Raw genomic sequence first — 11,330 nt, forward strand, 5'->3', positions numbered from 1 at the left:
ATAACTGCGAGACAGCCTGCAGGTGTGCCTCAACAGCACTTCCTCCTAGAAGCCTCTGCTGCCCCGCCCACTGGCTGTCACAGTTATGAGAATTGTTCATCTTCCTCCCTGGACCACCAGACTCCTGTCAGCTGGGATTCAGGCTGCTTGCTCACCATTGTGTCTCCACCATGCAGCACAATGCTTAACACATAGTAATGCTTTATATGTAAATATATGTAAATGCTTTATATGTAAATATATACATATATATATATATATATATATACATTTTAAACTGGATAATGAATGTATGGTCAGACAGGCAGATGGGTGATGCAAGGAAGAGGTGCTATTTGGGTTGGGTCCTTAATGCTTTGGAATATCTTCGGGGAAGGTTGTTCAGGTGGAAGGGCAGGTGGGGCTGGATGCAGGAGTGTCAGATTGGAGGCACAGTGGGAGATAAAGGAGGATGCAGACGGATTACAAGGACCTTGAATGTCATAGTGCCGAGTCTGGACTTAATTCAGTAGGCAATGGGGAGCCATGGAAGGGTTTTAATCAAGCCAGTGACACGATCCCACCTGCGTTAGAGAACGATCGCTCTGGTTGCCGCAGGGGTTGCAGCGGGAGGGTATCAGAGGCTGGGAGACTAGGGAGGAGGCTGCCACAACAGGTTAGGCATGAACCAGTGAGGTCTGAGCTGGAGCAGGGATCGCGAGATGGATGAGAGGGGAGAAAAGGTAGAGATTAGGATGAAATGAATCTGTGGGACTCTAGAACATGTTCCCACACTGCCGGCTTCATGCAGGGACTCCACCTTCCTCAAGGCAAAGGAAGAAGGATCCTGAAGTCAGAGACGGATCCTGAAGTCAGAGACAGATCCTGGTGGTCCTAACTCTATTCCCCTCCTGCAGGGGTGCAGGCAGCTAAGATCATGTGCAAAACCAAACAAGGAGGAACTGCTGCATTTACCCCATGGGAACCAAGGAATATAAATGGAGGGATATGAACAATAACAATACTGCTTTATGTATGGGGTGTCCTATGTGCCAGGCATTGTGCTCAGCACCATACATGCTCATGCACATTTGATCTTCACAACCCAATGAGACAGGTATTACATTTTCCTCCATTTCACAGAGGAAGAAACTAAGGCTCAGAGAGGTAAAGTAACTTGCCAGCAAGTCACAAACTCAGGCTGGTTGGACTCCAATGCCTACGCGCTTAATCATCTATTTATATTATGCACAGGAAAGAGCTGGTAACAAGTGGATGGCTGAAGGCTTGTGGGTCTGACGACAAAGCAAGAAGTTCCCAGCCTAATCCCAATGTGACAGCAGGAAGGAGCCTGCTGATGGGGCATGGAGGGAAATGTGGGGGAAGAAGGGAATTCCTCCAGGTTGCTGTACCTCATGTGTTTGAAATCAGACCCACATATTCGGAAAGGTGTGTGCCCATTGTAAGAGAGCTGAGCTAAGGAGTGAGTAGTGAATATATCCTTAACCCCCAGATGGGCCACCTTTGGAGTAATTAAACAAAGGGATCCTTTTCTGGGGGTAAGCAGCCCCATAGGCCCATGGCTGGTAAGTATATGAAGCCTTTTTGCAAATTAGAGAAAGATGCCCCCTCCTCCAGGCAGGCACAGCCTGTCTTTGGGGCACCTGACTTGGAGAGTGGAGCTTAAAATAGATTTCAGTCCCCACTCTCCTCCTGCATTAAATGCCCTTGGACAGTCAACAACCTGCCCAACTGCGTATAACAGCCATGCCTCCAGCCTTCCTGTCCTGCACCTCTGTTTCCAAGCAGCCACTGTGTATCATCAACAATGAGAAAACGTCCCTCCTGCCAGATACACAGAGCTCAAATCACTCCACAGACAACTTTCTTGTTAGGCCTTGTCTCCTCCATGGGCGGAAAGACAGTCCTATCATGCCCACTGCCCTGATGAAAAGTTGAGGTCAGAGCCTGTCCTCGTGGTGAAATATCTAGGCTTTCTCTAGAGAGGCCAGAATCAAAACACAAGGTTGTAGGAAGGAGAGGCCTGAGTTGAGAGCTCCATCTTAAAGGTGCTTTGAGGAACCCGGGGTGGAGGGTGTGCCCACTCTTGCGGGGGGCATGAGGCTTTTCTCTCTGAGCCTGACCTGAGGCCTGGGTTTCCTCTCAGCCTGTTTCCCCACCTGGTCCCCAGCCCCTAGCACCCTTCCTGGCTCAGCTATGGGGAGGAATGAGGAAGTCCTTGGCCCCGAGGCCTCAGCCCAGACACCACCGTAGGGTCTTCTATTCCCTCACTCCCTCCCAGGCCATGCAGTGCCAGCTGCTACCCGTGTTATATAAACAGAAATCATTCACTCTCTCTCACTCTACCTGAGGCTGCATTTCAGATTGGAGCTTCCTGATGGAAGAAAAAGGGGAGGGGGAAGAACAGAGAGAGAGAGGAGAGGAAGTTTAATTGGCTGACTCTTATCGCCCATGTGGTAAATAAACTGGCTGCTCCGAACTTTGCCAACTCGGGAGGAGACGGAGGAGACGGGCCCTCCTGGGCTCCCTGCCCTAGCTATGGCCCGGCCCCCTGTCAGACAACTTCAGAATGCAGCGCTCCTGCAAAGCTCTCAGAAAGACCAGTGCCTGGGGAAGCAGCAGGGGCTTTGGGGGTTCCAACCTCTAGGTATGATTATTCCAGAGCACGACCAGAAACATCCAGAGATCACAGCCACCCTTTTGACAGAAAGGCTGTGACTCACCCGGAGGTCACAACACACTTTTAGGGGCCAAACTTTGTCTCTGCTTCTGCTACTCGGCGTCTCTGCTAAAGGCATTCAACAGCTTTCCTCCCGCACTGGCCTGGGAGCACTGGGGGTCTAACTTGAACACCTCATGCTGAATTTAAGCAAGTGTCTTCTTGTCCTGCCTGCAGCGTGAAGCCAAGAAACGGCTCTGTTTTGCCCCAGGCCTACCCAACACATAAGCAGCATTGGTGAGGCCTGGAAGTCAAGATGCCTGGGTTCCTATTCCGGCTCTGGGTATAGCTTACCATGTGACCTCGGGCTGCTGTTGCCAATCCTTGAAAATGGAAAAGAGGGCAGCCCAGGTGGTCTCCAATGTGCTGCTCACAGTTAGGAATAGGGAAAGGGGTTCTTGTCTCCAGGGGTCCCCTGATGGGGCCACCCAAGAGGTACAGGTGCCCCTTAGCTGAGAGAGACCTGGCTGGCTTTATAAAGTACCTGCCCCCGAGGCATTGGCAGTGGTGGACCCGGAAGGGCACACAGACATCTCCAGCAAGCAGTGTTTAAATGTTGGCAATGCCCTTCCCTTCCAGGAGGAATGGAAGGGGAGTGTCCCAGACACTGGGACAAGGAGGGAAATAAGGGTGAAGTAGAGAAATGGCTGGGGCAGGGAACAGTTGAGTGCTACAGAAAAACTGAGGCAGACAGGATAGAAGATGGGTCGGGGTTGGGGGGGACGAGGAAATGGTCATTGGTGGGCAAAGACCAAAGGATGTCACTATGGGTGTAGAGGCCAAGTTTCAACAAGGGCTGTAGACTAGGGGCAACTGAGGGGGACGGAGTGGGCACTGATGGACACATATACGGGATACAAATGAAGGACAGAGAGTCGCGGTGGTTAGGGAGGAGCCTTTGGGCCCTAGGGCAGTGGTGATGCTGATATAGGGTATTGGCGCTGACCAGTGGGAGAAGAGGATGAGATCCTGAACCTGGGTGGAGAGGGAGAGAGAGCTGGCAACAGCCAAAGCCCTCAAATGAGCCGCTGCCTGTGCTGGGGGCACCTCGGCCAGCCCCAGAAACCTGGGGAGTGCTGGAATCAGCCCCACAGAAAAAGAAGCTGGCATGCGCAACCCTGGCGACGCCCGAAGGGTTTGGAGAGAAGAGGTTCCAAGGAGCGAGCACCTCGGAAGACCTGAGCAGCTTCAAACAGCAGCTTCTCTGCCCGCCACAAGGGGGTGCCCTGCACCTCGGGGAGACCTCGGGGGATCCTGGATCAGCCCTGCCCGCTGCAGCCTCGCCTGGGACAGGGCCCGACGTTGCCTGAGAAGAGGCAGCGGGGAGGCGCGAGCGAGACGGGTCCACACTGTGCCCACCCAGGGCTGCCCGGCACCCCGCGCGCCCACGCAGTCCACTCTTCACAGTAAACGCCGCGGCCCCCGAGGGTTAGCCCTAAGTGGCACTCTCTTTGGACGTTAGGCTGTCGGGGGCCCCGTCCTTCTTCCCCAGCGGGGACGGTGTCTCCGGAGTCGGGTCCTAAGGAAGAGAGCAGCGCTGGCTCTCGCTCACCGCCAGCCCGCCCGACGACCATAGGGCAGGGGGGGTCGCGCCGGTGGGGCCGGCAGGGGTCCCTGTGGGCCGCCTCCCCGGCTAAGAGGGGACCAGAACCGTGCGTGTCGCCGCGGCTGGAGTCAGCCTCCGGGTGTCCCCGGACGCGGCACGACCTCGCACATACACACCGCGCGCACACGCTCGCGCCGTGCGGTATTTCCCGGCCCCGGACCCCGCCTCTGGGAGGGGCCGGGGAGCCGAGCCCCGCTAGCAGGGTTGGGGGACCGGGAACGCCTGGGTCCCAGCCCTCGCGTCAGGGCTGTGCGCCACCTTCCCAGCCCCTTTTGGCGCGCCGGCTCGGCCCCTGGCGCTGCCACCCCTCGGCCCGCGGGGGTCCCGGAGGCTCCCGGGCGCGCGGCGGACGAGGTTGTGGGGACGGCTGGGAGCTGCGGGCTTCGGGCCGAGAGGCGGCTCGGCTCCGCGCCGGGGAAAGTTTGGACGTGGGAAACTCCCTCCCCGCCCTCCCGGCCGAGAGGAGGGGGCGCGCAGGGCCGGGCGCAGGCACCCCGGCTCCTCCTGCGGCTGGAGGCTCGCCCCCCGCGCCGCCTGCCCGGCCGCTCCCGCCGGCCAGGGGGCTCCCTCCCTGCCGGCCAGCCTCCCCTCGGCGGCGATCCGGCCGCTCCTCCCGCGGCACCCTGCGCTCTTACCTCGGGGAGCGGCCCGGGGCTCCCCCCAGTCCTGCCGCCTCGGGACGCTGCGTGGGGCGGGAGCCCCGGCGCGGGCAGCGGGCGAGTCCGGAGCCCCGCGGCCGCCCGCAGGAGCCGGAGGGAGAGCGGGAGCGAGAGGGGGAGCCGCGGCGGCGTGTGCGCGCGTGTGTGTGAGCGAGAGAGCGAGAGAGCGAGGGAGTGAGCGAGCGAGCGGGAGCGAGGGAGTGTGCGTGTCTGACTGGGGGGAAGTGTGCAAGGGACGGATCCCTTCCTTCCTCCCGCAGCCTCTGGTGGAGACTCGGAGAATGCAGGGCCCGCCGGGCAGGAGCGCGGCGCAGTGCCAAGCCGCAGGCGGCCGCCGGCCCGGACCCCCGCAGCCGGGGAGCCCCGGCCCCCGCCCCCCGGATCGCGCCCCTCCTACACCAGGAGGGGACAGCCTTTCCCTCTCTCGGGCGGCCCAGTCCCAGGAAACCCCCCAGGGGACAGTGCCCCTCCCTCCTCCAACCCCAGATCCGCGCGAAGGGAGCGCCCCCAGGAGGGGGACCATCTACCTCCTCGCCTGGCAGCTCCCCAGGTGGCCGCAGTTTGAGACCAGAGCCTACTTCCCCACCTGATTTTAGTGCGAATAGGGCTTCCCATTTCCGCCCCCTGACTACTGCGGGAGGCCGCCTTCAGAGGAGCAGGGGCGCAGGCGAGGGTAGGAGCAGGCTTCTCGAACAGTGGCCGCCCCGGCTTGCTGCCCAGAAAGGCACCTTGCACAGACCAGATCTGCCAGTTCAGAAACAGTCACTGTGCATTGAGGTGGACACAGACCAGGTGCCCAGGGCTGAGTCTCCAGGCAGGTGGGAGGTCGGGTGTCCCCGGGAGAGAAACTTGTGGGCTTTTCCTCTGGAGAGTCCCGCTGGACATCCTTGTAACCAACAAAGTAAGCAGGCAAAACAAGACACCTCCATCCTTAATTTGGTGCCACCTTGACCTGGAGAAGTCTCCCAATAAAATCTTCCCACTGCCCAGAAACTCCTTGCTGGTTGGGTTTTCCGTTCTTTTAAAAATCCGGCTGGTCTGCTCCCTGATGTTTTTTCCACCTGGCCCTGTTTCTTTCTCCTGGCTGCCTGGCTCTCCTTACTACTTCATCTCTCTGGGATGAGGCCTAATGGAGGAGACCCTCCCACCCCACTCCTGAGTTCCCAATATGAGGTCGTTGATGGTAGGATAGGACCAGTGACTCCCATAGACCCACCCTTTGTCTTGGGTTGTAGGTCCCCTTAGGAGTTGCCTGCCCCCCTATTCCCCATGGCTTCCAGATAGGTGGGTGAAGGATAGCAGGAGACTGGACAGCTGCAGACCTCTGTCCCGCCAAGCTGCCAATGACCAGCCATTTAATCACCCACAAGCAGCTGCTGAAGTTCATGGCAAAGAGGGGGCAGGGCCCTCCAGGACCCCCAGCTCTACCTCACCCCTATCCTTCTCTCCTCCTCGCCTCCTTCCCCAATTTCCATCTCCATCTCCACACCCTAGTCCGTCTTGCTGATGATTGGAATCACCTCTCCTGCTGGCTGCCCCTCTGGCCCCTCCTACTAAACTCCATCATTCATTTATTTATTTTGAGATGTATTCTCCACTGTGCCAGTCTGTTCCCTCCCCTACGTCCTTCTCTTGGTTTATTTCCCTTCATTGATCTCTTCTAGCCTTGCCTTTCTATCGCCTTCCTTTTCTCCATCTCTCTCCTCCCCTCTCCTCTCTATCCTTAGCCTCCACTCTTTCATGCTTTCAGAGACCAGAGGCCAGCCTTCCAGGTGCATCTCTTCACTTTTGGTTCTCTCCTCCCGCTCTGACTCACTTTTGCTGTTTGCTCCAGTTCCCACTCCTTCTTTGCCTCTTCCTCCAGGCTCTGGTGTGTGCTGTTCATCTCTGGAGTCAGACCTACTTAGTTGTCCACAGGTTGTTTTGGCCTGGGACACTGTTGCTCTCACATCTGCATGCACACAGTAGGTGCTCAATAAATGTTATTGAATGAACTGTTGTCACATCTTTCTCTTTTGCTCTGGTCTCTCTCTTCTCTCTCTTTTATTTTTATTTTTTTTGAGATGGGGGTCTCACTATGTTGTCCAGGCTGGATTCCTGGACTCAGGTGATCATTCTGCCTCAGCCTCTCAAGTAACTGGGACACCAGGCATGTGCTGCTGCACCCAGCTCCCCATGACTCTTTATTAGACCCTCAGGTTTTCCTATCCCAATGTTTCCTATTTTCAGGCTCATTCTACCGTTATTTCCAATTCTTCCTTCCTTCAACAAACTTTCTCTGAGCGTCCACTCTGTTGTGAGCACTATGGCTAGGCTCTGAGAACACATTGAATGTTTATTGAGCACTTGCTGTGTGCCATAGTTTTGCTTTTAAGTCCTCACAATAATCAGATACTAGTATTAGCCCATTTTACAAATGAGGAAACTGAGACACGGTGTTGAAATAGCAAGATCATTCAGACGGCAAGTAGAGAGATCAGGTTGACGCATTGGGCCTGGGTCAGACCTCTCACTCTGGTCTGGGAGAAGGTAAGCTGGGACTCCTGCTGCAGTGTGGCAGGGGCAGCAAGAGGCAGTGTAGTGTGACAGAGGAAGAACTGGGCAGGCCTGGGCTCTGAGAGCAGTTCTGCCCCATGCAGACTGTGTGACACGTGGGCAAGCCACTTCCCCCAGCATTGATGTGAAGAGAAAATGAGATGATAGTAACAACAGTTAACATTTAGTGAACCTGTGCCATGTGTCAAGCCTTCTCCTAAATGTTTTACACAGATAATTTCCTTTTACTTTCAACAAATTTATAAATTCATAATGGGGAAACTGAGGCACAGTGCAACTATGAAACGTGCCCAAGGTCACACAGTTTATGGCAGAGCTGGGATTCAAACCAAGGCAGGCTGGGGCCAAAGCCTGCACACTGAACTGGTGTGCAATATTGCCTCTGGGCAAATAAAATGCCAAGTGCTTTGTAGTTAGAGTTTGAACCTGTGCTTTTTTATATCGTGTGGTGAGTCTACAAATAAGGGAGACACCACTCCTCCAGGGATTGGGTAGGATGAGGAAGGACTTGGGGACAGAGGCATGGCTAGGGAAGGATTCCAAGAGGAGGCGCTTGTGAGAATTCTCCTTCCCACTCCATCAGAAGGGCACACAGCCCTGTCTTGGCACAGGGGACATGTTTTCCCCTGGAGTAGTCATCTGGGTCCATGGGCATTTCTCTCCCTCTAGCCCAGGGTCACTCCACTTTGGCCCTATTGACATTTGGGCCAGATAATTCTTCGTCATTGGGCATGTCCCATGTAGGATGCTTAGCATCATCCCCAGCTTCTACCCACTAGATGCCAGCAGCACACCCCCTCCCCAGTTGTGACAACTAAAAATGTGTCCTGACATTGCCAAATGTCTCCTGAAGGGCAAAGTCACCCCCAGTTGAGAGCCACCGCTCTAGTCTGAACGCCCTAACAGCAGGGTCTGCTCCAGGGAGCCTGCGGGTTTGAGCAGGGGTCAGTGAAGGGTGTGTGTGTGTGTGTGTGTGTGAGTGTGAGTGCGTACACGCGTGTGTGTTGGGGATGGGGAGGCTGCTCTTAGCTCCAGGCTCTGCTATTCTCCCTGGCTCTTTTCCTCTTCTTCTCTACACTTCTCTGTCATCCCTTTATCTGTCTGTCGCCTTCTCATGCACTGTCCATCTGTCCTCGCTTCTCTGACTGCCTCCACTCCTGTCTCTGTCTCCTCCCCCTCAGTGTCTCTGGTCTCTCTGACTGTTTGTGAATGGGTGTCAGTCTCTTGCTACCTGCCCCTACATCTTCTCTAGCACCCTGCTCCCCTCCCCCATCTGCTTATCTCCTAGCTGTGTCCCTGCGTCTGTCGTTCTCTTTCCGTCTCCCCCTCCCTCTGTCCTGTTCTCTCTGCCTCCATGTCTGTCTCCCTCTCTCTGTTTCTCTGTCTCTTCCCATCTCTGTTTCTTCGGGGCACCCAGTCTCCCTCTGTCTCCCTCTTGCCTGTCCTATTCTGGTTCTCTCTGTCCTCATCCCGCACTCTCAGTGCCCCGTTTCCCTTTCTCTCTTCTCCCCACACTTCCTTCTCCTCTTCCTCCTTCCCTCCTTCCTTCCCACTCCCCTCCTCCCGCTCCCTTCCTCTACTCTCCCCACTCTGTGCTTCCCCTCCCTTCCCTCCCTTCCTCCCCCTCCTCCCGCTTTGTCTGTGGGAGCCGGAAGTTAAAAGCTTTTCCGAACTTGTTCTCCAGTCGCTGTTCCCGGCGCCTTTCATCTCGCCAGCACATTTGTAAAACTGCGCAGACTGAAGGGCCGTGACATGAACAACCAAAGAAATGTCAGCGCGGGGACGGGGCCGCCAGCCCGCCGGGGGGCGTAGGGAGCAGCCGGGGCACACCCTAGCCCCTCCCCAGAGGGACCCGGGACCCGAACGAGGGCGCCCCACCTGGGACTCCGGGCGCTCTGCACGTCTGCGAGCCCGCTTTCTCCGCCGGGGCCGACGGGACCGCAGGGAGGGGGAGGGGACTACTTGGGGAGGGGACTCCATGGGGAGGGAACTTCGAGGGGACGGGGAGGCCGCCCTTGGCTGGGGGCGCCAGGAGGGGGAGGGGCGAGCCTGCGGGAGCCACAGGCGCCGAGGCCGCTGCGCCCTTAAGCACCTCCACCTCATCGCGTTAATCCTCGCAGACCCCGCAGCCAGACTGCCTGGGTTCAAATCCCATCACCGCCACTTGCCAGCTGTGTCACCCTGGGCAAGTGACTTCACCTCTCCACATCTCAATTTCCTTATAGTAAAATAGAGATGGTGAAGATTGGATGAGCAAATCCTTGTAAGGCACTTAGAATAAGTGTTTGCTGTAATTAATAAGAAGAATAGCAGCAACAACTCACAAAACAGGGTTATCATCCCCATGCTACCGCTGGGGAAACCAAGGTTTAAGGGGAGAAAGTGACTTGCTGGACGACTCAGACCAAGTCAGGGGACGAACAGGAATTTAAGGCCAGCTCCTTCCTCTCCTTTCCCCTCTTTTTCCTCAAGGAAGTGGGTGCAGGGATGGAACAGAAGTTCTAGGAGCTTAAGAATTGAGTCTGTTTTGTTCACTGCACTATCCTCCGAATGCAGCATATAGTAGATGCTCAATAAATACTTGTTAAAGGTATGCATGCATGAATGAATGCAAATGCTGGAAAGGTGCCAAGGTTAGAAAATGGAAAGGCTACTTTGTCTGTGGTGGGCTGGGGTGGGGCCAGGTGGGAAAAGCAGGAGCCCAGCACCTGCCAAGTTCCAAGCCTTGGGAACTTGGCACTCCATCCAGGGCCTAAGCACAACGGCAGCACTATGGACAGTGGCTATGGCCCAGGCCAGGATCCAGCTTTACACCGGAAGCTCTCCCGCAGCCTGGTGGGCCCGCCCTGCTTCTGGGCATGACATCTCAGCCCACATCCCAGCTCCCTAACCCCGCTCCTGTAACCTCTGTCTGGGGCTAGGTCCCAACCTTCTGTCTCCTACACACACTCTGTCTCTTCTCTCTCTCTCTCTTTGGACCCAGATCCAAAGCCAGTGGGAAAGACGCGCCTCCCCCCTTTCCCTCTCCCTACCTGTCAGCCCTAGACAGCTTCTGCAGCCCTGAGGCCTGACACTGCAGGTGGCTGCGTGGAGATGGGAATAAGAGTCCCCTGAGCTTCCCTGAAAGTCCCTAAAGACACAGCAGAGTACAGCAGAAACTGAGCACTTGGACCTTCCCTCTTGAGCCCCCTTCCCTGGGGTGGTGGGGTGAGACAGCCCTACCACACTCCCCACGCACACTTCAAACACCGACTCTCCCTGAATTATTCACCTGCCTCTCCCCAGGGCTGCTGCAGAGCGCCCAGCCCAGGTGCTGAGGAGGAAAAAAGCAGAAAGGCCCATTAAATTTAAACACCGCTGAGGATTGTCAGATGTGAGTTTCTATTCCTGGCCTAGAGAAGAGCCGCCAGTGGGAAGGGAAAGGGGATCTGCAAGGGGATGAGGACGAGGGACCCACCCCGGGCCGAGTGACCTGCTGAGCACCAGGAGGGCTGGGGCCAACATGCCAGGGAACCCGGACCTTCCTTCACCTGAAGGTTCTCACCCATGAGGAAGTGGGCTTTGCCATACCATTTCATTCATGTTGTTCTGGCAAGAGAGGAGGACCCATCTAAAAATAGCTTCTCTGCAGCTACCTGAAAGCCCACCATTATGGCTTCAGCATGAGGAACAGGGCATTGCCTCTCCAGCTTCCTCTCCAGCTGTTTCCTTCTTGCACCTTATATTCTGGTAGTGCCAAACTCTTTTAGCTTTTATCCACTCTGAGCTTTTTTAACGTTGTCCCTGCCAC

General features: G+C 56.2%; 1 protein-coding gene across 1 annotated transcript in view; it reads right to left on the reverse strand.

Moving 5' to 3' along the window:
- CDH22 (cadherin 22) overlaps nt 1-5,336 on the reverse strand; it is a 134,615-nt gene extending 129,279 nt beyond the window's left edge. Inside the window, exon 1 of the mRNA XM_016938033.3 lies at nt 4,961-5,336. The gene's annotated coding sequence lies outside the window, so the exon portion shown is untranslated. The remainder of the gene's footprint in view (nt 1-4,960) is intronic.
- Between the last annotated feature and the right edge of the window lie 5,994 nt (nt 5,337-11,330).

Source organism: Pan troglodytes, chromosome 21 (genome assembly GCF_028858775.2).
Source record: "Pan troglodytes isolate AG18354 chromosome 21, NHGRI_mPanTro3-v2.0_pri, whole genome shotgun sequence".
Lineage (NCBI taxonomy): Eukaryota > Metazoa > Chordata > Mammalia > Primates > Hominidae > Pan > Pan troglodytes.